This window comes from Euleptes europaea, chromosome 1, assembly GCF_029931775.1.
Source record: "Euleptes europaea isolate rEulEur1 chromosome 1, rEulEur1.hap1, whole genome shotgun sequence".
Taxonomy (NCBI): domain Eukaryota; kingdom Metazoa; phylum Chordata; class Lepidosauria; order Squamata; family Sphaerodactylidae; genus Euleptes; species Euleptes europaea.
In genome coordinates, this window is record NC_079312.1 from 87190323 (window position 1) to 87215576 (window position 25254).

General features: G+C 42.0%; 1 protein-coding gene across 2 annotated transcripts in view; it reads left to right on the plus strand.

Moving 5' to 3' along the window:
* The window catches only part of CAMK2A (calcium/calmodulin dependent protein kinase II alpha), a 157716-nt gene that overhangs the window by 69158 nt on the left and 63304 nt on the right, over nucleotides 1-25254 (plus strand). The window lies entirely within an intron of this gene.

Here is a 25254-nt window from a genome sequence, read left to right on the forward strand (position 1 = left end):
AAAAAAACAACACTTCAGGGTTACCATAAATTGGTTCTATGAATTGATTCAAAGTACCAAGATGTATTTTGTGTGTGTGTGGCATATGAAAGATGTAGGTCAGAAGGAAAAAAAGGGAAAGAATGACAAAGATGCCATCTCTATGATGGTGATGCTGATTCCCTCTGTCATGTTCCCTCTTTCTTCCGAGCTTGAGCTTTTCATGGCTTGACAGAAACCAGGTACCTAATGGGGGCTTCACCCAGTGGGAAACCACATGGCTTTCACTTAGCAAAGCTGAAAGAGCATTTCCTTTACTGATGACCATTAATCTAAGCAACAGCATCAGCAGTTGAAAACCTTCCAGGCTTTTGTCTGCTTTATAAAAGCTAAACACAGGCAGCCGCAAGAATTGATGTTACAGAATGGTAATTGAATGCAACGAACAAAAACTGCTTACAAAATGGATGCTAGCACTGCAAGGATTTTATGCATCTGTGTTTATGGATTTCTTTTATTTTGTCGTGGTGCTCAATTTCCACTTGCACTGTGAACTGTAGTGGTCTATCTTTGAAATTAAGCTCATCCACAGGCATTTAAGGGCCTAAAATGATACAGAAAATAAGCTTAACCTGAAATGTCATTCTAGGGCTGCAGCGTTTAAAGTCTGTGATGCTATACACTTTTAAAAAGGTAAAGGTAGTCCCCTGTGCAAGCACCGGGTCATTACTGATCCATGCGGTGATGTCACATCACAAGGTTTACTAGGCAGACTTTGTTTACGGAGTGGGTTGCCATTGCCTTCCCCAGTCATCTATACTTTACCCCCAGCAAGCTGGGTATTCATTTTACTGAGCTCGGTAGGAAGGAAGCCTGAGTCAACCTTGAGCCCGCTACCTGAACTCAAGTTGTGAGCAGAGCTTTGACTGCAGTACTGCAGCTCACCACTCTGCGCACGGGGATTCTTTTACCAGGGTTTAAATCCCAATTAATTCAGTCATATTGGCTTCTGAGAAAACATACATAGGGTATTTTTCAGGGGGCTTTTTAACTGGCAAAAATGGTGCCCCCCTCCAAAAAGGAGGCTGAAAAAGCCGACCCAAATCATGCAGGCTGCTTTTGCCCCACCTCCATTTCTGGATTTTTTTTTGAAAATTTTCAGTTTTAATAAACCAAACCCAAAAAATACCAGAAAGATCGGTGCACACCCCTAGAACCACCTTTAGCAAAGAATTAGAAAACCACCATGGATGCTGGTAATAGCCTCTGCGTCCTAGTCCCTAGATGTAGCTAAGTTTGTTAGCTTTTAAAAATTAGCGATGTTGCGATATTTGCAAAAATTGTCTTCGAAAACCCTGCTTTCTATGCCAGCTTTCTCTTTAGTTAGGCACCCCATACACTTTCATTGATTTGTTCACAATTTAGGCAAGATGTGTATTTTGAGAGTATTTGCATCTGCACAATTGTAGGCTTCAATAGCCACTGCTAGCATATATACAGCATATATAGATTAAACACTATAGCTTTCTCAAACTTCTGATTCAATTCAGGGGTTATGGAAGCTACAATTTCCATCAATCATAGTGGAGGTTTTGTTGGGAAGGGTAGTTTGCATGAAAGATGGTCCTCATCTAGAGCCATCCTGCTTAAATATCAATCCCATCTGGCCAATTACTCTACCCCCTACTAGTAGGGAGATGGGAAGGTACAATTGCAAGGGGTAGTATGTTTGTATACACATATTTTTTTTTAAATGCCTGTTTGAAAATCTTTGAACATCTTTGAACATCTTTGAATATTCAGTAGGAACTAACACTTGCAAACACAAAAATACACACAAAACCTCCCAACAACCTCCCCAAAAGCGGTCCCAGGCCAAGGAATAGGGTTTTATCCACTATTATTTAGAACAGCCCTTTTTCTGTGCCTCTTAACAGCAGTCTGCCACATAGATTGTAAGCAGGTGCAGCTTTTTCCACCACATAGTAGTTTCCAATGTCAAGACAAATGCCAGCAACTACATGTCTGTTTTTTAGATGTAGGAGCAGAACAGTAAAGACTTAATTCTAGCTCACAAGAGTTCCTGCTAACTTGTAGGCACATACAGTCTAGGAGCTGCTGTGAGAGCTCCACACTGAGTTCAGTCTAGCTACTGAATTCTACTTGCAGCACTCTTCTTCAAGGAACTAAGCGTGCCCTGGGGGAAAAGATGGCATGCCTAGCAGATCTTCCTCACCACTCCTGGGCAGGAGTTCCCCAGGCTCTGTTCCTGTGTCTTTAGGAGCAGGCAAAGCTTTCCATAATACTCACCTGTCTGCCAGGAAAAAACTTAGACTACAACATATTTAATTTTTAGGGTTGCTGTCAAGGGCACAAGAGGAGGTCCAGCAAAAAACAGGGACAATCCTACGCCTGGGATCTCCTAAATGTCAGGGAGCAAGGAAGCATTTCCTGGCACTGTGAGAGAATATAACTGACTGTCAAAAAATGGAGCATCTGTTGTCACATCCTGTACTGTTAGTGTTGCCAACTGATGAGGGGGGAAAAACTCCCCCTACCAGCTTGTGTGCCTTTATCCTTGGCTTGATGTGCAGAAACCAGCAGGTGAAGCATGGAGATGAGCACAATACCCTGCTAATGTCTGCAGATGAATTTGCCTTTAGAAGCATGGGAGCATGGACAGTTGCAAAGAACAAAACCTGGCAATCCGATTCATTTATTTAAAAGTTCTGCTTTCCAGAGCGCTTGTTATTCACAGACAATAGTGGTTGGCAGGATCCATCTTTATTCAGTACTTCAAGTGGAATGCGGTTTGGTAGAATCGAGGAATAAATGCAGGAAAATTCATATCAGGTGGTCCTACAGTCTTTGCTTTGTTCACAATTGCTTCACTACCTTCCCCACCCATTTCTCCCTCTCTTCAGACACGCATGTATACATGCACACACCCATGGCCTCTCCTTATAAATGTTTCAGACCATAAAGAGCCTGTCAGCTTCAATCTGTCTTGGACAAATGCCTGCACAGCAGCGTCAGGTCTCCTCTGCATCAGGCAGAATCACAGACTGTGCCGGACCAAGCGGTTGCCATGACAACAGAAACATTTCCTCCTCCCCCCCTCCTCTTACAGGAATGTTTTCCCGGACAAAAAGATAATAAACTACACATGGGGATAATGAGAACAGGTTGTAGATGCACAGAGTGAGAACCAGATGTTGGTAGAAAAGAGCAAAGGAAGCCATTCTTTTACGAAAATGTTTTGGTTTTGAATGTTTTAATCTGTTCAGTATTAAGTTGTTCAAAGATATTGCGATTTTGACATGAACAGAAGCAGTCTAATAAAGAAGGCAGTTTGTTTAGTCAAGTACTGTTTATTTCTTTCCCCCAATATGTTTTAAAGAGTCTCAGGGCAGCTAAGAATAATTAAAAGCAATAACATCTAATCAATACGATAAAATCAATCATGAGTAACAAAGTTTTGGTTCCATTTTAGCATTCAGTTCAAATGACTCTCAGGCTATCTCGTTTTTTTAAAAAAATATGCTTCCAGATTTCTGTAGGGTTGCCAATCTTTTTATTAGCTCTTTTCCTGTGCCTTGAAAAAGTCAAGATTTTCCTGTACAGCAGCAACAGACTTCTGATGAAGCTAACGCAATTAGCGAAACAAGGATAAGGCTGTTACCGCACTAGGTATTCTCAGCGATGTATGAAGAGTTTGGAAATGTTATAAAAAACATTGCTTTAAAAGGGTTTTTGGATGCCACGGCTAAAAAATGGTTGGAAGACGTCTTCACAGCTAAAGGGGCCAAAGTGCGAACAGTATTTTTTATAACAGTTTCAAACTCTTAATACATCAGTGGGAATACATAGAAAGTGTGAACAGTATTTTTTATAACAGTTTCAAACTCTTAATACATCGCTGGGAATACCTAGTGCAGTAACAGCCATTAAGATTCGCCAGACCTTGTAAACTTGCATAGACTGTTGCAACTTGTATAAATTGTTTTGTTGCATAACTGGAATCATTTGTTGGAAATCACATTTTTGAAACCACATAAACCAGTATATTCAGTGCATCAGTGGTACTTTATATATATGTGTGTTCCAGGTACCACTCCCCTTTTGGTACTGTATACTTTGAAAAGCAGCCTGGCACACCAAGTTTTAACAGGCAACATGTTTGTGTTCCAGAGACTGCTGTTAAACCACAGCAACAGAGCCAGTAAAAAAGGCAGCACCCCTAAACATGAGGTAGGAACAATATTTAAAATACAGGAGCTTCTAAAGGAACAGAAGGCATCTGAACCTTTAGGATGGCACCAAGTTTCTACTCTTTACTCCAAAGGTTTCAGCATTAAAACTAATACAAGAGGGGACCCACAAGAAACTTGCGGGAAGGGGGCTAGGGTTGCCAGGTCCCTCTTCAAAACCCGTGGAAGGTTTTTGGAGTGGAGCTTGAGGAGGGCGGGGTTTGGGGAGGGGAGGGACTTCAATGCCATGGAGCCCAATTGCCCAAGTGGCCATTTTCTCCAGGTGAACTGATCTCTATTGGCTGGAGATCAGTTGTAATAGCAGGAGATCTCCAGCTAGTACCTGGAGGTTGGCAAGCCTAGAGGGGGCATTTCCTCACCATTGCTTCCTTCTCTCCTCCCCCTTCTTTCTCTTTCTCCACCCCAAGCCAACCCCCTTCTTTCTTTTCCCCCAAGCCAATCCCTCTTCTTTCTCTTTCTCTCCCACCAAAGCCAGTCCCTCCTTCTTTCTCTCTCCCCACAAACCCACCCCAGTAGGTTCTTCCCTCGCAGTTGAAACAGCGGTGTGGTGACTCTCCTGCCACCAGTAGCTCCCCCCACTACACACACATCAGTGGTAGTGAGAATTCTCTCAACCACTTGTCCACTCAGCAGCTTCCTCAGCTTCCCCTCTCCATGCAAAGGAAGGGCAGTGGTGACTCTTCTGGCCACCCGCTCTGCAGCGTCCCCCCTCCCCCCCAACACACACCAACAGGAGGATCTCCCCTCCTGGAAATCTCCTGCTATTACAACTGATCTCCAGCCGATAGTGATCAGTTCACCTGGAGAAAATGGCTGCTTTGGCAATTGGACTATATGGCATTCAAGTCCCTCCCCTCCCCCAAATTCACCCTTTTCAGGCTCCACCCCCAAAATCTCCTGCCAGTGGCAAAGAGGGACCTGGCAACCCTACAACAAGGGCGGTGTGTCTCAAGTAGGGTTGCCAACTACCAGGTACTAGCTGGAGATCTCCTGCTATTAGAACTGATCTCCAGCTGATAGAGATCAGTTCACCTGGAGAAAAATGGCCGCTTTGGCAATTGGATGCTATGGCACTGAAGTCCCTCCCCTCCCCAAACCCCACCCTCCTCAGGCTCCATCCCCAAAACCTCCCGCCGGTTGCGAAGGGGGACCTGGCAACCCTAGTCTCATGGCAGCTTCCCTCCCTCCACAACAGCATCGGCAATCTCCCTGCCTGCAGTTTTGTTGCCTCCGGGCAAGAACAGACAAACCTCTTTTTTTGGGGGGATGTAACCCCCTATGTATCCCCCCCCCACCATTCCCACCCCATTGCTGCTGCTGCTTTTCCCGGGCTCAGAGTGACTCCCACCCTCTGTAGCTGGGACCACTGTGCCCCCCCACAGTGCCAGATTTACATATAAGCTAAACAAGCTATAGCTTAGGGCCCCACTCTCTTGGGCCCCCCAAAAAAAATTTAAAGGAAAAAAAACTGGATGTACATTTCCAAAATCAACAATTACTTTGATAAAATACATATTTTGTTATGTGCAAATGGCTTTAGATACCTATTAGGTCCATAAATTACCATATAGCATATATTCAACACAAAAAACAACGACAATTTGTTGTTGACAAAGGACAGCTGGACATATAAAGGGCCCCATTACCTTCAATAGCTTAGGGCCTCATCAAACCTAAATCCGGCCCTGCCCCCCACCCCCATGGCTACTGCTGCTGCTGCTCCTGGACTCGCAAGGAAGTTTTTACATTGTCTGCACATGCACGGACAATGCTTTTTTTTTTTTTTTTTAAAGGGATTTAACACCCCCAATTTTTAATTTCAATTTTTTAAACAAACTTGGAGTACCCCAAGTTTGAAGAAACATCTGTTTTGGGGGAGCGTGCCCCATATCTGTGGATTTAAGTATCCACAGGCAGAAGACACACTTCGGAATTAGGTATGTAAATATACGTGTAGTATTCTGGCCTATCATGAGACTGGGGCTTTTTGAACAGAAGAGTCTTTACAGATTCTAAAATTGCAACAATATCAAATTTGACTTAAATTGTTGCTGGAACATTAAGCAGGATGGGTCATGGTAGCACGCTAGGGGCAGCATATGGTGCATTTGGCTTATGTCAGTATCGCCTCCTTGTCTGTCCCCTACTAGTTGTTGTGCTTGTTATGTGGCATCGTCAGAATGAACACAATGGAAGCACATCAATGTTTCTAGGATCTGATGTCAATTGCACTTCAGTCTGTGATTTGCACTCTCAGCTGCTTCAGAGATATAACAGGAAGGGGATGCTGGGCAGGAGAAAGGCAGTAGTTGTTCCTTTTCTTTATTGTCTCCACTGCTGTCTGTGGGTGTCACCAGAAGATCCAGTAAGCAATAAAGTGTGGCATGTGTTGCAAAGCCATGGCTTTCCTCTCTTCTCTGTGGGATGAAATAGTTAACATTGCTGACATCTGAATTCACATCACTGGCATTTGAGTTAATCCCCCATGGAAGAGAAACAGGCAGTTTATACCTCTGAAGACGAGCAAGAGAGACATTGCACCGGTTCATCTCAGACAGACGTCTCAGTCAGATGCATTACGCATTTTGTGCATTTTTCTCTGCGGCCATAATTGTCCTCCTTATTTATAAGCAAAAGCAAGATTGTGAGTAAATCATCCAATGCTACTTCCTTCAGATTGCCATTTGGGAGAGGGGAGGGGTTTTACTTCAACCCTCCCCTGCCCCCCATTTCCCTCTCATTCCTGAATCCCTTTTGCTCTTCTCCACTTTGAGTCTCATGCAATATTGTCTACTCTTTCTCCTGTGCTAGAAGGGCAAGAAATAAAGGAGGAGGAAGTGGTTTCTGTGCATTTAATAGTTGCATTGGCAGTGGGACGTTTGGCCCGGCTCAGCTTCTCATACGTGGATGACAAATGTTTCTGCTACTCTAGTTTGCTTGTATCCTATTAGAGATACTGTGAACTCTGTCTCCCGTTTATCTTGTCACCTCATTCTCTATAAGAGGTTACAATATTTCATTTGGCCTTTGCAACTACACCTTTAGTAAGAGCTTTGTTTGCAGAAATCAGAAGGAGAATCTTTTTATGGCATGGAGATAAACAGTATCTGACTTTATTTCCGTACTGTGAAAAGCTTTAACAGCTGATTTCTGAAAATCAAGTGGCTGCTAAAGGCACAGGAACAGGCAAAGCCATTTTTTTCTGGTCAGTTGACAACCCTACTCCCTGCATCAAGCCTGCCTCTTTTGCTCTGCCCCCCCCCTTCCACTGAGCTACAAATATGGCTATGGCCATATTTGGGACAGACAGGATGATGTTATCTGAGCAAGAGATCTAACAAGAACAATCTGATTACTATTTATACCCAGAAAGCGGTTCTTTCCTTACCTCACACCCCAACTGTTCATTGCTGCCTGGAAACTCAGGAGTACAGTTCCTCTTGAAAACAGCATAAAGAAGCATAATTATCGGCCGGTGAACAGGCATGTACTAAAATGCTGCTTAGTGGAATTAAAGAAGACAATCAGTGTCAAGGTATCATTGTGCTTTTATTGTCACAGAGCTAGCAAATGGCTACTAGCAAGCGTATGACATCATGTACTCATGCTATATGGAGGAAAGCACAGAATGTTCATGCTATGCCATTATAAGAAGACAGTGAATCAGTCTGGACACCACGATTTTAATCCAGGTGGTCCATCCCAGAGCCAAAAGCCATGGCTCTAGAAGATTTGATTACCTTATGCTTCACTTTTGTTGCATGTTAAATCATTTTAATCTACAATATATTTAACGATAATAGTCGAGCTTTGGTGCAGCTTTCTAGTACACCTATTCATACCTTTCCATGCTTGTTGAAGAATTAAGTTCCTTGGTATTCACGAAAGAGAAACACCATTTATGCCTTTATGTTGTGACCTCCATGAAGACAGAACTCTGAATGCAGGCAAATAAGTCGGACCCCTCTGATTGGAATGAGTGGGAGGTTCTCATTGAGCACAGCTAGAAGCAGAAAGTCCTTGTTATTTCCCCCGAGAAGAAGTCCTTATGGGCTTGATTACCCACTGTGGTCTGGGCACATTCTGCTAGGAAATCTTTTAGGGGAGTATCACAAACCAAGAGACTATAGGCGAATAGAGTTTATAAATAATGGCTTAAGGAAAATGAAAGTTTTTAGCCTCCATAAGTATAAGAAGTAATATTTCCCTGGTTTATTTTTTAAAAAAAATATTTTATTTTAAAAAATAAAGATATAACATACATACTAACCATACATATAGTGCCTTGGACCTTCTAAAGATTATTCTCCTAAAATAACATCGCTTCTATCGCAAAAAACCGATGTTCTTAACAGATTTTTGCAATTCTATATAATAGATTCCTGCTTTCAACCATTACTTAACCTGCATAATTAGTCAGATTATATGTTATTAATTCCAGTTTATAAAATTCGCCTCTCCCTGCTCTATTTTGACTACCCATGCATTCCTGAGGGGGGGCGAGTCCTCTTAGGAAGAGGCGTTACCGCGCCGCCAGCATAAGTGCGTCTAATCACGCAACAAGACACACTTATGCTGGTGGCAAGGGCAGTTCCATCGGTGCCGGAGCGCCGCAGAGCTGCACCTCTCCACTCCCCCGGCGCGGCCTATCCGTGGCACAGGCCATGGTGGAGAATTGCTGTGCTGGCATGAGAGGGACGTTCCTGGGGCATTCCTGGGGCAGGCCAGGGGGAGGAGCTGCCAGTAGGCAACTTCCTCTCCCCTTTCACCCCATAACGCTGGCGCCGGGAACAGCGTTGCTGTACCTGCTTTTTAGCAGGTGCAGTCCCGCTGTTCTCTATGGGGCAAAAGGCCCTGTTTAACCAAAAAAAAATTTTTTTTTTTCCGGCGTACGGGGAACAGCCTTAGGAGTCAGCTTGCCTGCGCCTTCTACCCACCATTCCCGTCCGCCAAATCTCAGGAATGCACGGTACATTTTGAAGCGGGTTGTGCTGTTGAAGTGATAGGCTCTTAGAAAGGACCACTTCCTGAGAAGTGATATGTTATCTCATTCAGCCAGTCACTCAATAAGCAGGACTCAATGACTTTACCTACTTTTAAAAGGCAAGTCTTTTATTGAAATACTAACAGTAAAAATGTGTAAATGCAAGTTACAAAGTCTTTACACTTTGTTACAATGTATGCAGTGACAATGTATTTTACAATGTATGCAATAAAGAAAACAAGTCTTACATACCATTCAAATTTAAAATCCAACTTCAAATTATAACAGTCAAATAAATCTGATTTAGTATAAAGTATCTAAGTCACATTCTAGAATAATAAGTCAAAACCATACATCCCGACAGCCTCTTCTTGAGACACTCTGATTGAGGTCTGAAAATCTAGTCTTACTGTGCCGGTATTTATACTGTTTCAAACACCTTGAAAAGGAGGAAGAAAGATCCTGCACTCCTGTTATCAGGAGGGTTTTGTGACTCTGTAGCAGGAATGTGCTAAGTTGCTCCACTTAGTGTGCTAAATTGCTTCACTTAGTGTGCTAATCTGCACCCCTTATAAGACCATATTTGGACATCCACATCCTCTGTGTCTATTTTACTAAACTATAAACTATCATTTATGAGCTTCATAATCACTCTATATATTCAATTTTAACATCATTCTCATCTCCAGCATAAGATGCATTCATGACATTCATTTGTGAATCAATAGTATAATGTCTACACATTTAAATCATAAAACACAATTATATGCTTACATTGCATTAGTTAGCATTTGCTAGCCTTGTGGTTAGGAGGGTAGAGAACATGTAATGTCCTTGGTAGGGTGAAAAGACATATAATGGCATTGAAGAAGGGTAGAAAAACAGTTTATGGCATTGAACAGGCAAGAAGACTGTTCATAGCCGATAAGATATGAAGAGGCTTTTGTGCTCCTTCATTAAAAAAGGTGGTGGAGCTCTTCTCAATGCTGGTGGAGCTCTTCTCAAGGTTTACCTTGAAAAGGTAAAGGAGCTCTTTACTGAAAGTGTAAAGAAGCATTTCTCCTGCTATCTGTCAGTGTAATTTCAGAAACATAAGCTCAATGAAACCAGAGGCTTTTAGTTCCTTCTTTTAAAAAGTAACTACACCTTCAATTATATAACTGTTTAGCTGTTTCTATGTGTAGCTTTTAGTTTTATAGTGAATAATTCTGCACATGTACAACAAAATACTATTTATGTGCTGTAATATGTCAGAGACTGTGACAATTTCTTTGCCTGTCTTCCCATACACCTCTTCTTCCTCTTTCTATTCTGTGCCTCATCAACTGTTTAGTCTCCTTGCTTCTGTACTCCTGCCAAGTGGTTCCTGTAAAAGCCTCCTCCTTTCCCTGCTCCCCCCCACTTGGGAAGTAATATCTGAAGACAGTGCTCCTTACCAAAGCCTTTCTGAACCACCCTAGCTTCATTTTTACATTTTTCCCTAATGACTCCATCCTACGTCTTGACAGAACTTGGACCAGAATCACTAGAGTACATTCTTTGCATCTCTGTCACAGATCCTCATTGCAGCCCACTTATTTAAGCCACTGCTTTACCCAGGGCTGGTTTAAACCACAGAGTGGAGTTCTTCCTGGATAGCACCACTTGGGGCCAGGCCAGCCTTCTCATTAGGTAAATAACAGAGTGGGTGCTTCAAGCTGCAGATTTTGGGCATCATTAAAGGGCAGCAAAACAGCAGATATTTAATTAAATATACTTTGGCTGTATGAAAAACACCATATGGATACTCTGACTGAGTTGTCAAACACATCAGGGAAAGGGCAATTGCCACTGTCAATCCCCAACTTCTCTTTCCATCCTTGACTTCTACATCTAATATTTTATTTATTTTTTAAATTTTAGTTATGTTATTTATAGTCCGTCTTTCTCAATTGGACTCAAGGTGGATTACACAGTGAGTAAGCATTACATTAGTGAGGGGATATGCCATTTCAGTGCCTAACAAATCTATATTACTATATAAATTGTACTCATGTAAATAACAATAACTCTATGTGCCGTCCTTTACGGAATCAATTTTAGTAAGGCATCACCATATCACTTGAGATCTGTTAGCCAGGAATCCTGATGTACAGTTGCTGTTAGGCATGGCTGCTGCTTGCAAAAAGTCAGGAAGGGGCTGTGGTTCAGCACATCTGCTTAGTATGCAGAAGCTCCCAGGGTCAGTTCCTGGCATCTCCAGCTAAAAAGGATCAGTTGGTAGGTGATGTGAAAGACCTATACCAGAGACTAGGAGTGTGCACCAAAAAAGTTGTTGGTATTTTTTGGATTCAGGTTTAATAGACCCGAAAATGTTCGGAAAATCCCCAAAAAGCTGAATTCTCATACCAATATGGTTTCCCCCACAGCTTTTTTTGAATATCCAAAAATTTTCAGGTTTATTAAACCCTACGGGAAATCTTTGTGGGGCTCTGGCAGGGTGCGGTTTTTTTTAAGTAGAGGCACCAAGTGTAGCTGCAGGTGACTCTCCTTAGAAGAACCCCCATGTTTGGAAAAGATTGAGCCAGGGGGTACAATTTTATGGGCCCCCAGAGTTGGAGCCCCCATCCATTCTCAATTATTTCCAATGGGGAAAAATGGAGGCCCATAAAATTGGACCCCCAGCCCAATCTTTACCAAACTTGGGGGTTCTTCTAAGGAGAGTCACCAGCAACTATGCTGCAAATTTGATGCCTCTACCTCAAAAAAATAGTCCCCCAGGGTCTCGCAAAAATTCCCCATATGGTATAATGGAGCCAAGCTCTTTAAAAATTAAAGAGTACAGCTCTATGTTAGCCAATGGGAAATCTTTGCAGGGTACTGAGAGGGCGTTTTTTTAAGGTAAGAGGCATCAAATTTATGGCATAGATGTTGGTGAATCTCCTTACATGAACCCCTGGGTTTGTTGAAGATTGGGTCATGGGGTCCAATTTTATTGGGCCCCAAATGGAGAAGTAACCCAGAAGTAACAGCATGATACTGGGGGCAACCTAGAATTCACCCAGAACTCTGTGGTTAACCCATAGTATTTTGGGCAAAACTCAGAGCATAGTCCCAATGTTAGGATGTGACTTCCTTGGGGGTGGGGGTTACAGTAACATCGTATGCTGGTGTGATGCTTGCACCCTTAATTTCCCCCTCCCCCTGCCCCACCAGCCTTGGAAGCTCAAGCAGGAAACGGGGGAATTGCCAGAAGGTCTCCTGCTACATGCAGCTATAGCAGAAGACCTGCCCCTCCACCTGGGACACAAGAGCTGTCTGTTACATATCTACAAACATAAGACAACTCATGTATTGGACTGAAAACTGAATTTTAGTAAGTGTGATAAGGAGAGACTGTCAGAGATGTAAGTGGAAAAGAAGTTGTGCAATATTGGTAGTTGTCTTTTTAAAGACAGACCAAGCATTCCAGAGGAACTGGAAAGATCCTGGATGGGGGTAGAACATGCAAAGTAGAGGAGTTGGAATGAAGCCAAGATTAGAAGAGAAGTCAGGGAACGATGCCAGCAGGAACAGAGCCTGATGCAGGGATGGAGATCTTCAGAGAAGGAGAGAGTCCCAGGTGAAGGCAGAGATTAAAGCAGGCTTTAGAGATCAGTTGAGGGAGGCATGAGATTAAGAGAGGTGGCAGGATGAAAGACAGCAGTGGAGTTTATAAAATCAGAAGATGAATGAGCAAAGAACTCAGGAGGCAGGCAACAACTGGGTAGAAAGATCTCATGCAGTTGACTCCACACATATACTTACTATACGGAGACATGCATATGAGGAAATATTCTGCAGCCTGCAAAATCTTATGGCACAATACTTTTGTTAGCCTTTAAGGTGCCACAAGACTCTTCGTTGTTTATATACAGACTTTGATTCCAGCATCATGTGAAAATGATTGCATACCACTAGTAGTGTGTGAATATGAATAGCACTTCTTACAATATCACCTAGCTCTAGGCTTACTTAGGCTTACCTGCCCAGTGGAAGCAGACAATCTCCTGTCCATGATCTCAGTGACCTGCCTTTGATAGTTTAAGAAGCATCAGAGAAAAGGGGGGGGGGTTGCATTGATGGTGATGCTCTAGGATTTCCCACCAGTTTCTATGATAAAGACCATAAACACTGGGGGATTCCCAGAGTGTCACCCAGACTTAACACCACATTCCCTTGAAACTGCACCCTCCCCCGGCATCACCACCCAAATCTCCCAGCATTTGCTGGCAACCCTATCTTACTCTGAACCCTCATGTACTGCACATTCTAAAAGTCAATGAAATAGCTAGCTCTCAAATCAGGACTGTGACATCTCAGCTACAGATGTTCCTCATATACAGAAAACTGTGCATGTATAAACAGGTCTTTCTTTCTGTATTCATAGATGTTTGCATGTATGCTGTATCCCTGATGTGGATTACAACATCTTTTACAGCAGCCAAATTTATCATTTTAAGAAAATAATTTTTTTTGCTTCTTTTTCAATGTTCTTTAATTGACTATCTGAGTTAACCAATATCACCTGAATGAAAAAGCTGGCATTAATTTATCAAGGTGTGAAATCCAATTAAGAAGCCATTTAATTCTTTTGTGAGAGCATAACAAACTGGATCTATGTAGATAGAGCTTCTGGCGCCCTTCTCTCTCTGCCACCCCCCCCCCCCATATAGTGTTTTATTTCTAATTTTTTGTTACAATTTTGGGATGGAGGAGGAACTGAAAGGGCTTGGATTCGTGGCTCAGTGAGCAGCAGTGCGAAGAACTGGGTAAACTACTAGCATGAAGGGACAGCTCATCCCCTTGGGCTTGCAAAGGGAGCTAACCCCATTCCAAGCACTGGAACAGCAGTCATTCATACCAGCCCCCTTGTACTTCAGCCTATGGATCAAACAACTGTGATGTTATGTGTACCACTGTGATCTGTAGCAGAGTAAGAATGTGGTAAATGCAGAAGAGCAAAACCATTTTGCCCCACACCAGCTATATTGATTAAAACAAAGCTCAACTTTGGCAAACCTCGACTAAGCTGCACCTGTATTTTCTGCTTGGGTATGTTGACCTTTACCCAGACACTAAGGGCTCAACTATACAAGATGCTGGGAGTTTCGTGAACAGAGCTCCCAGTGTTTGGTTTTTGAAAAACATCAAAGTGAAAAATTAATACTGTGGGGGAGGGCAGAGTTTAAACCTTCCTATGGCACCATTTTCCTGATCTGAAATGATCCTAGAGAACTGCTGTTTATTCCATTGTTGCAAATAGTCAGGTCCCCACATGTTTGTCACAATGGAGCAAATAACAGCTCCCTTCAGGCTGGGAAAATGGTGCATGGGTTAGACTACCTTTTTCCTGGTCCTGATCTGAACTGGCATCCCTGTAAACATGATTTTTCTTTAAAAACAAAAACACACACACAAAAACATCCACTTGGAGCTCTGTTTTTAGAAAGTCTCAGTGGCTCATGCAGTTGAGCCTGTGCAGCTGAAAACAGGGGGGAAATGCCTCTCCTCTTCCTCTCCTCTACCTTTTGCCTTTCTTCATTCATTACAGCACAGCTCTTGGAATGACAGGAAGTTGAACGGGAGAGGAAGCAACTGTTTTCACCTTTTCCTTCTTGACATCCTGTTAGCTTTGATCCCAATGTTATTGCCACAGCTATGTCAACAGATGGGGGCGAGGGTTGCAAATAGGGTTGCCAACTCCAGCTTGGGAGTTGGGGGCAAAGCTTATGTAGGGTGGATAGAAAGGAGCTTAGCAGGGATGTGATGACATGGATTCTGCCCTCCGAAGCTGCCATTTTCTTCAGGAGAAGTGATTTCTGTATTACGGATATCAATTGTAATTCTGGGAGAAGTTCAGGCCCTACCTGGAGGTTGGCATCCCTAGGAAATCCAAGGCCTCCATTGCTCAGATTACAGCCACCTTGATTTTAACCTGAAAACAAATCAATGACCATGTTATATAACTTAAGTAATACATGAAAGGAACCCAAAAAGACTTGCAGGGGTCATGCCATTTCCCCCATATCCCTTTCCCCACATCATTTCCTCTTTCTCTCCTCCACGCAGTTGCCATATCCTCTCCCCTCTCCCTGCTTCTTTCTCTTCTTCCCACTCACCAACCAACCTTTCTTTTGTCTGCCACTCCTAGTTTTCATTTTATTGATGATTTATTTCATTTATATCTTGCCTTTGTTCCTAACGGGAACCCAAAGCAGTCACATAATTCTCCTCTCCTCCATTTTATCCTCACAACAACCTTGTGAGGTAAGTTAGACTGAATGTGTGACTGGCTGAAGGTCACCCAGAAAGCTTCCATGGCAAAGTAAGGATTTAACCCTGGGTCTTCCAGATCCCAGTCTGACACTTTAACCTAGGGGCTGCCAGCTCTGGATTGGGAAATTCCTGGAGCTTTAGGGGTGGAAACTTGTGGGGTTTGGGGAGATGTGGGACCTCAGCAGGGTAGAATGCCATACTGACTACCTTCCAAAGCAGCCATTTTCTCCAGGGGAACTGATTTCCATCAGCCGGAGATCAGGTGTAATTCCAGGAGCACTCCAGAGCCCACTGAAGAAGAAGAGTTGGTTGTTATATGCCGACTTTCTCTGCCACTTAAGGGAGAATCAAACTGGCTTACAATCACCTTCCCTTCCCCTCCGCACAACAGACACCCTGGGAAGTAGATGGGGCTGAGAGAGTGTGACTAGCCCAAGGTCACCCAGCTGGCTTCGTGTGTAGGAGTGGGGAAACAAATCCAGTTCACCAGATTAGCCTCTGCCATTCATGTGGAGGAGTGGGGAATCAAACCCGGTTCTCCAGATCAGATTCCACCGCTCCAAACCACCGTTCTTAACCACTACACCATGCTGGGAGGTTGGCAACCCTGCTCTAAGCACTACACTCTAACCACACTGCCTCTCAGCTCCGCATCCCCGCCCCCAGGAGCCTCTCCATGGGAAATGTTTGACCAAGTTGCAAAAGTTGTGCAGTGGCAGGTTGCCAAAGTGAATGGTGTACTGGCCACTGCTGGGCCTGGGCAAGTAGTGCAAGTTGTGTGGAAGCTGCCATTGGGCCCAGGTGAGTTGTGTGGCATCAAGTCATACCCATTGCCACACCTGGGTGAGTTGCACAAATTGCATGGTAGAAAGTTGCCCAGTATTTGCTGCTGGCACTGGCCCTCCAGGACAGAAGGGAGCAAGGGTCGACTGGGAGGCCAAAATAGTAATAGAAAAGGCCTTCTATTTGCTTTTACTGACAGAGACCAAGGTTTGAAGGCTGGCAAAATTGTTGGGGCTGCCTACAAAACTTACAATGGCCACTGAAAGCTCCTTTAAAAGTATAGGTTTTGCTTCTATTATTTTTGTGTGTGGAGGGATTTAACCCACAATGTATTTTTTTAGATTTAAGATTTTTGAACAAACCTGTGGCCTTTCTTAGCTTTGTGGAAAGACTGTCTGGTCTGTTCGTGACCCCAGTCTCCAGATTTAAGTGTCCACCATATTGAGAATTAGATACATTGATTCTGAAATTGGCTTGCTCTAGCCCAAAGGTTACTGCTACATTTTGCACCAACTGAAGTTTCTGAGTTGTCTTCAATGACATTCCCATGTAAAGTGCGTTACAGTAGTCTAGGTAACAGTGGAATGGGTCAGTGCAGCTATGTCAGCTGAGTCTAGGAAGAAGGCTAACCTCCCATCTCCATGTAATTGATAAAAGTCACCTATTCATGCCACATCAATCTATGTTTCCATCAATAGGACAGGATCAAATACCACCCCAACTATTCACTGAATCATCCAGACATACATTTGCCTAATCCACAGCTGGCAGAGAAGTGCCTTTTAGAATATCAGATTTAATGATCTATCGTATCTAGACTCAGCTTCAGTTCCCCCCCCCCCCTTTAGCATAACAATTGGAAGGTTATAGTCAAGACACTGGCCAAGGACAGAAAGAGCCACTTCTGGAAGCATATTTAAAGAAATACAGATACATATAGAAATATATATATCTGGATAATCAGCAGATTTTTGTTAACACTAAATAATCTGCAAAAATCTGTATATCAACAGGCAAAACAGCAAATTGTGAGCAGTAATCCATTCCTTCATACTAGCTTTGAACTCTTAAACAAAGACCTATCATTTGTCTCTAATGTGCTTATAAGATATGATGAACTTTCTATTAAAAATGTTAAAAAGGGGAGGGGATGCAAAAGAGCAAAACAGAATGAACACGTATCTCTGAGTGTTAGCAGCCCAAATTACAGAAACTAATGATGAGAAATAAAGTAGACTGGAATAACAGCCATGTCTCAAACCTCCAATTCCACAAAGGAGAGAAAGAAAAAAAAAGATTCACTCATGCATAGCAAAACTCATCATTCTCTGTAATAATTTTGAATGAAAATGCTGTAATAAATCTTTAAACCAATTCAGTGCCAGCCAGAGCAAGCCTGCAACACTTTAATACAAATGTGATGTTTTTATGCTAATTTTTAAAATGAAATTTCATGGCAACCTTACAAGGGAATAGAGCTGAGATGTGATGAAAAGCATAAAATACCATAGGAAAAACTCATTGCAAGAGCAGCAAAAGAGCAGATGACCCCTTTTTCTCTAGTCTCCACCCTACCAGTTGCCTTGCTGTCTTTCTGATGTTGGCGCTTTGCCTCCTGTCAATCTGACCCCCGTATTCTATTCTCGTGCCTTCCTGTTGAATCAGTCAATATCAGTAACTGTTCATATTTAATACGTCATTTCAGAATATTCATACCACTTCACATATATTAGCTCAGTTCACTTCATAATAATTCTGCTGGATAATAATTTCCCCTGCTCCCACCGAGCCCCCTGAAAATTAGTTCCTGGTAGCCAGCAGATAGCAACCAGCTCAGATGGCAAAGGGGAGCTAGTGTTAATCACTTTCCCCTCTTCAGAAATCTTAAGTGCCCTGAAGTTTTTTAAATGTGCTGTTGGATACAAGCAAGTAATTTTGAGGGAAGAAGCTGACTTTTGGAACATTTACATTAATTTGCTAATATTGTTTCTACTTTGTTCTGTTTTTTGTGTGTGTGTGCGTGCACTGGTTCAGTGGATAATATTTAACTCGAGAGCCAGTATGGTGTAATGGTTTAGACTGTATGGCAAGAATCAAGGAGTTCTGCACAGCTGTAAAACTTACTGGGTAACCTTGGGCCAGATGCTCTCTCTCAGCCTAACAGACTTCAGTCATAAAATAATTGAGCCATATGAAACATGCTGAGCTTTTGGGAGGAAGGTGGGATAAAAATGTCATTCATAGATAGAAAAGCACCAATGAACACAAACTGGAGAGGGCCTTCATAATCAATTGCAATATGCTTTCACGGCTTTTGGACCCATTGCTCCAAACCCTGAAATTCTGTGTACTTATTAGTACATTCGCAAGTGAGCAGAAAATTCGGATCTAGTAGTTCTGGATGCCTTGCTTGGGTGTCTTCCCAGGCTTCCTTTGTTACAGACTGTTACGTTCTTCTTACAGTTGGAAATGTTTTCTACCACAACCTATTTCTAGCAGAGATCAGATAAGAACTGGATTTCTTCCCAAAGGCTGTGCAGAAGAAGTTGTGATTAAAATTTCAGTAGCTGAATCTGCAGACTTTAGATGTTGCATGAAGACATTTCAAGCCACAAGATTGTCTTTCATCCCCCCTTTTGAGTTGCCAAATTCTTCCCACATACATGTTCATAATATTCAGAAACATCAAGTAATCCTTCTATATAGTAAGGTAAGTTTAAATAGTAATATTTAAATATGCTCTGGCTCAATTATGTTCAATATTCTATAGCTACATGTATCTAAATAGCTTTATTACATCCATAACAATTGTCTAATCAAATGTTCAGCACTTAAACTAGATTGCTGTAGTGCAAGCTGTGTACTATAGCAATCACTTTGTCAATCTCAGCTGTATGGAAATCTACTGTAATAACTGCTGTCAGTTTCTGCTTTATTGGTGTCTACTGTAATCATCTCTGTCAATTCAATGCTGTGAGCTGTTTTTCCATTGCAGTGTAGCAGAGATGGGAAAAATCAAGCATGGTGGAATTTACTCCTCTGTGTAACATTCCTCTAAATGTCTGGACATAGCAAACGTAGCACCTGTAAGAAACATCAGGCCAGAAATAAACACACACACACAAAACATTTATTTATTTGAAATTGTATATACCATCTTATTTCCTTAGACTCAAGGCAGCAATGAAACAATGAGTGGATCCCATGAACGTTGTCACACATTAATGTATGGAGTCTCAAGAGCAGAATGTTGAGGCGGTTATTGCATGCCTCTCTTTCCACTCTTGGTCTTTTTACTTTCAGAAGTTGTAGCTGGTAAAAGTATCCCCTCTGATACAAAAGCTATGCCTGGAGGAGGCAAAACTAATTTGATAACTGGCACCAACAAGGAGAAATGAAAGTCACAGGAGAACATTTCATCAGTTCAAGCAGCACCCTACCTGCTTGACTACCATCTTAGAAGGATTTCCTATGAAGCTGTTAGCCCAACAAGCTGAAGGGGAAGACTCTGGGTTATGATGATAATCAGATGTTGGGGGGAAGATAGGCTTGGGAGAAAGGGAAATGAGCTATACTGTTGTTTGGTGGGAGCATCCATTGGCTGTTAGCTTCTGGGTAGAACCACATAATCCGTAATGTTAGAAGGAACCTCATTGGTCACCTAGTCCAAGTATGCATCTTAAGTCCAGTTATCCTGTGCCTAAAACATACTAAGGCACTAATTCTGTTCTTTCTTGAGGAATGGGCTGTGACTCAGTGGTAGAGCATCAGGTCCCAGGTTCAGTCCCTGGCATCTCCAGTTAAAAGGATCAGACAGTAGGTGCCCGGTGTCAAGAGATGGTCATCCATCTATAAATTAGTCATACAGTTTAAACGCCAGCATTTGGTCAGGTCATAAACTTAGAGCAATATCCTGCTTCTTGATCTTAGCTAAGTGTGAAGAGTAACACAGGAAGGGGGGGAGAATGCCCATATCAATGACGTGGAAGCAGGCGGATTAGCAGTTATCCAGGACACACCACCAGAACTCCTTGCTTTATAGAAAACAGTGTTGTTTAATTTACAGTGCACAGATAAAAGACAAACCGTCACGTACACTTCTTTCCACCAAACTTCCCAACACAGAGTTATAGTTATATAGGCTTATATACAGAACTCCACCTGAAACCAATAAGGCCACCTGCAGACCTGGCCACAGTATTACATCATCCTACTGCTTCAAACCGGTTAGTTGCAGTTCCCCCTAGAACCTGCAAGGCTATTGCTGCCTCTTGCATCATCCTAGATGCCTCTGATCTGACAGCTACCTGTCAGCTGTCTCTGTCAGATTATTATGGGCAACTTGTTACTCTGACAATCAAATGATTCCCAAACCCAGATGAAGAGCTTTGCATTTCAAAGCAATCTGACTTGAACTGCTAGGTCAGCTAGGTCAGATGGGAGGGGGAGTCTTGCTCATCTTCCAGAATCATCTTTGGATTCACGTCCTTGATTGGCTGACACTAGTCAGGGGGTCAGTGGTCCAGTTTTCTATAAAGTAGTCTATGGCCATCTGAAGAGGAGGAAAGTAACAATGCGCCGGGAACAGCAATGGGTCTGAAACCATCTTGCAGCATCTCCTCCTGATGCTTTCACTGATGCTGATTTGCCTGCCTTCATATACGTAAGTGGATGTTAGGAAACTAGACTTTGTTATTTTAATGGACCTCCTTGCGTGTCATATTTAAGCCTGAGCCTTTTAAATTATATTATTAATAAAGCCTGCTGCTTTTACTGGAGTGTTCTATTGCATGTGTAAGAGTCCAAACCCAGCTTCGGTCAAGCTACCAGAAAGGGATTTATTCCAGGGTTCCAAATGTAGGACAGGGGAATTAAATCACCTAAGTGGGTTGGAAAACCTGGTTTCTTTGCCCCGAGACCCTAGAGAGGCAGTGCAAGACCAGAGGGAGGGGCTGTGGCTCAGTGGCAGAGCGTCTGCTTGGTACACAGAAAGTCCCAGGTTCAATCCCCGGCATCTCCAGTTGAAGGGACTAGGCAAGTAGGTGATGTGAAAGACCCCTGTCTGAAACCCTGGAGAGCCACTGCTAGTCTGAGTAGACAATACTGACTTTGATGGATTGAGGGTCTGATTACGGTAAGTGTAAGGCAGCTTCATGTGTTCATGTATTCAGAAACAATACTGACCTTGCTAGATCAATGGTCTGACTTAGCAGCCTTGTTCACATGTAACAGTAAATGAATGTGCATCCTGCATGTTCATGCATACATCCATTTGTAAGAAAGAGCCAACACATATTCACATAGCAAATGAACTGTAAATGGAGGAGAAGAGAATAAGCACTTAAGAACATAGCTGATCAATCCATTAATTCCTGATATAGACACGGGACTTCTGGTGGCATCGCTGGGGTGAGTGCCACGTTTGCCCAGGAGCTCCTGGGTGAAATCCAAGTTTGCGTTAACTTTGGGGAGTTTTATACACCCCAACCCGACCCTTGCAAGTGGGTTAGATAGCAGGAATTCCCTGCAGCCCCTTTTTGCAGTTTGACCTCCTAAATACTCCGAGGGAGCTTCCATAAGTCCCCCGGAGTTTTGGATGCCGGTCCTGCCTGGGCACTGAGGGAAAGAAATCGCCAAAACACAACTTCGGCATAAGACTCTACCCTCCACCACCTTATAACCAACATAAGGACTACTTTAAGATAAGAACCTCACCTCTAGATGCCCAAGTGAGTACACAAGAATCCCTCGTTTCTTACTGGCGTTACTGAATAACCAGGGGGGTAAATGAAGATATTCCCAGTACCCTTACTCCTCCCTTAATTGAATCGGATAAGTTTGACTTACAAAATCCACCAGGACTGGAGACAGGAGCCTTATCAAGTTGATCAGCTTAAATCAAAACAAAGAGTTAGAAGGACGCTTATGAGACGGACTAAAATCTTTACCAATGAGAAGCAACCTAGAGGGAAGGGGAGGGAGAATTACTCTCTGAGTTTCTGGTGAAAAAGGACTTCCTGCCACATTTGCATAACAAGGGACTCCTTGGAACGGAAGACCCTCTATACCACCCTCTCTATCATCTGATCCACAACAACAGGAAGTAAGTCGTAGGACCGGATACATGTCGCACTCGAGCAACATAGAAATAATTCCTGAAGGAAACAACCATCGAGAAGAGGCGGTAGAAGGTCCGCGGCGAAATCAACTTCCGGAATACTTCCTGGTTTGATCCGACCTAGAGCGTCCGGCAAAACTCGCTGGTATTCCAAATCTTTAACAAGCTGTTTTAAAGTGAAACTTGGACCTTTTCAATTCGGAAAAACTGTTAAGCTGATCATTGAACCATTCTTTATCAACTACAAGCCAGAGGGCCCTGTCTGACAACATGTATTTTACTAGCCTTATTTCAATGTAAATGTCTGGATCTCGCCCCCGTTCTGGTTCATTACATAGCCCTGCCTACACAAAATTGAAAGACACCGCTCAAACCTTAACTATGGATAAGAAATTACAAGATATGTTAGCCAAACAAACAGAAGCAACAACTAAGCAGTTTGAACAGATGTCAACACAGATGGCACAGCTGACTTCTATGATGACAAATCTTGGACAAGCATCTCAAGCTATTAACCAGAAACTGGATGTGGTTACAGAAGACCTCAAAGAGGTAAAGACCCAAATGAATACTATGAAGACGGATATGCAAACAATGGACTTATCAATTAAGAAAGTGATGGAAGAACACAAGGATACAAAGAAAAAATTAGTAAGCCAAGAAAAACAGATTGAAACAATACAAACTAATCAGACAGCAGCCAAGGACCAGATAGCCATGACGGAGATGAGAGTAAGAGAAACCAACCTTCTTCTGCGCAATTTACCAGATATGATGGGAGATAACAAAGAAACTGTAGTTCCAAATCTGGCTTACTTATTTCAAATAGAAGAACAAGTGTTGAACCAAGCCATTAACAGAGTTTATAGAATACCATTACCTGCCAGAATGAAAAGATCTAAACCAAGAGATCTCATGATTATTTTTTATGATACAAGGATTAAGGATAGGATAATGAAGATCCATTATGACAACCCGGTTTCTGCAGGAGATACTCCTCTAATACTTTTAAAGGACATACCAAGACATTTACTCTCACAGAGGAACAATTACAAAGAATTTGTAATGTTTTGAAAGCTAATGGTATTAAATATCGTTAGATTATGCCACAAGGCTTGGCCTTCACATTCAAAGAAATGAAAATGACAATCTTATCACCAACAGATGTGGGAAAACTTTTGAGGAAATATAAGACAGAACTTAAAGGATTAACCTTGGAACAAAAGGAAGAGGAAGAAGAAGAAGAAGAGGAATCACAGGGAGCAGATGGAAGTGCTGAGTTATAGACTGAATATTTTGCTTCAATAATTATTACACCATGGCAAAAGTAATTGCTTGGAATGTAAACGGTTTGAATGAAAAAACTAAACGGGCTAGAATTTTTAAATATTTACAGAAATACAAATACTCCCTAATTTTTTTGCAAGAGACTCATATAGCAACAAAGCATAAAAGATACCTGGATAGACAAGTGCTTGGACAAGCATTTGTCGCATCGGCTAAAACAAAAACAAAGGGAGTAGTGATATATGCTCATTCTAGCCTTAGTCCTGAATTACTGTACAAAGACGATGAAGGGAGAATTGTAATTATCAAAACCAAAATATTGGGGCAAAAGACGATTGTGGTAGGAATATATGCACCCAATGAAGGAAAAGCAAAATTTTATGGACAACTACATGAACTGATTTCCCAATATGCAAATGATCAGATTCATTTGATGGGCGACTTTAATGGTGTTATCCTCTCAACTTTGGATAAAAAATCAAAAGCAAAAGACGAAAATGAAGGATGTCTGCCTAAAACTTTCTTCACCATGGCTTCGGAATTGGAAATACAAGACATCTGGAGAACAATGAATACAACAGCTAAAGAATATACTTATTATTCAGCAAGACATGATTCACACTCCAGGATAGATATGATATGGGCTAGTGAATCTATTTTTACGCAACTACATAAAATTCAAATTGTACCAAGAACTTTTTCTGATCACAATCCAATTACATTTGAATGGAACAATAAAGCATTTAGATGGCGATTAAATGATAAACTTTTAAAGGACAATAAGATTCTAAAAGAACTACAGGACCTAATTAAATATTTTTTTGAAATTAATCTTAATGGGGAAACTTCGCTAAATACAGTTTGGGATGCATTCAAAGCTGTTCTAAGAGGATTCATGATACAGAAACACACGGCGTGGAAGAAAACCCAACTACAACTTACCAATAATATACTCTGGGATTTACAAAATTTGGAAAAAAAACTGGTTCTGGCTCTATATGAAGAAGAGAAAAATGACATACAAATGAAGATCTCTGTATATAAACACCAACTAAATTTGATAATAATGGAGGAAATGAACAAAAATTTAAAATCTGCTAAACAAAAATACTTTGAACATGCTAATAAACCTGGAAAATTTTTAGCAACCCAACTGAAAGATTCATTTCAAAAGAAGATTATAACGAAAATCCAATCCGCTAAAGGACCAGTTTATACAACTACGGATATACAAAAAGAATTTGTTTCATTCTATACTAAGTTATATCAGAAAGAAAATATCTCAAAAAAGAAAATAGACAAGTTTTTAAATTCAATACAGATGAATGTCCTTTCAAAGACCCAACAAGAATGGATAGATGCTCCAATTACAAAGGAGGAACTACAAGAAGCAATAATGAAACAAAAAACGGATAAGACACCAGGACCAGATGGAATTACTGCACTATTTTATAAAACATTCAGTGACAATTTAGTGAATTTTTTTGTACTACTTTGTAATACAATTTTGGATAAGGGAGCATCCCCAGAGACTT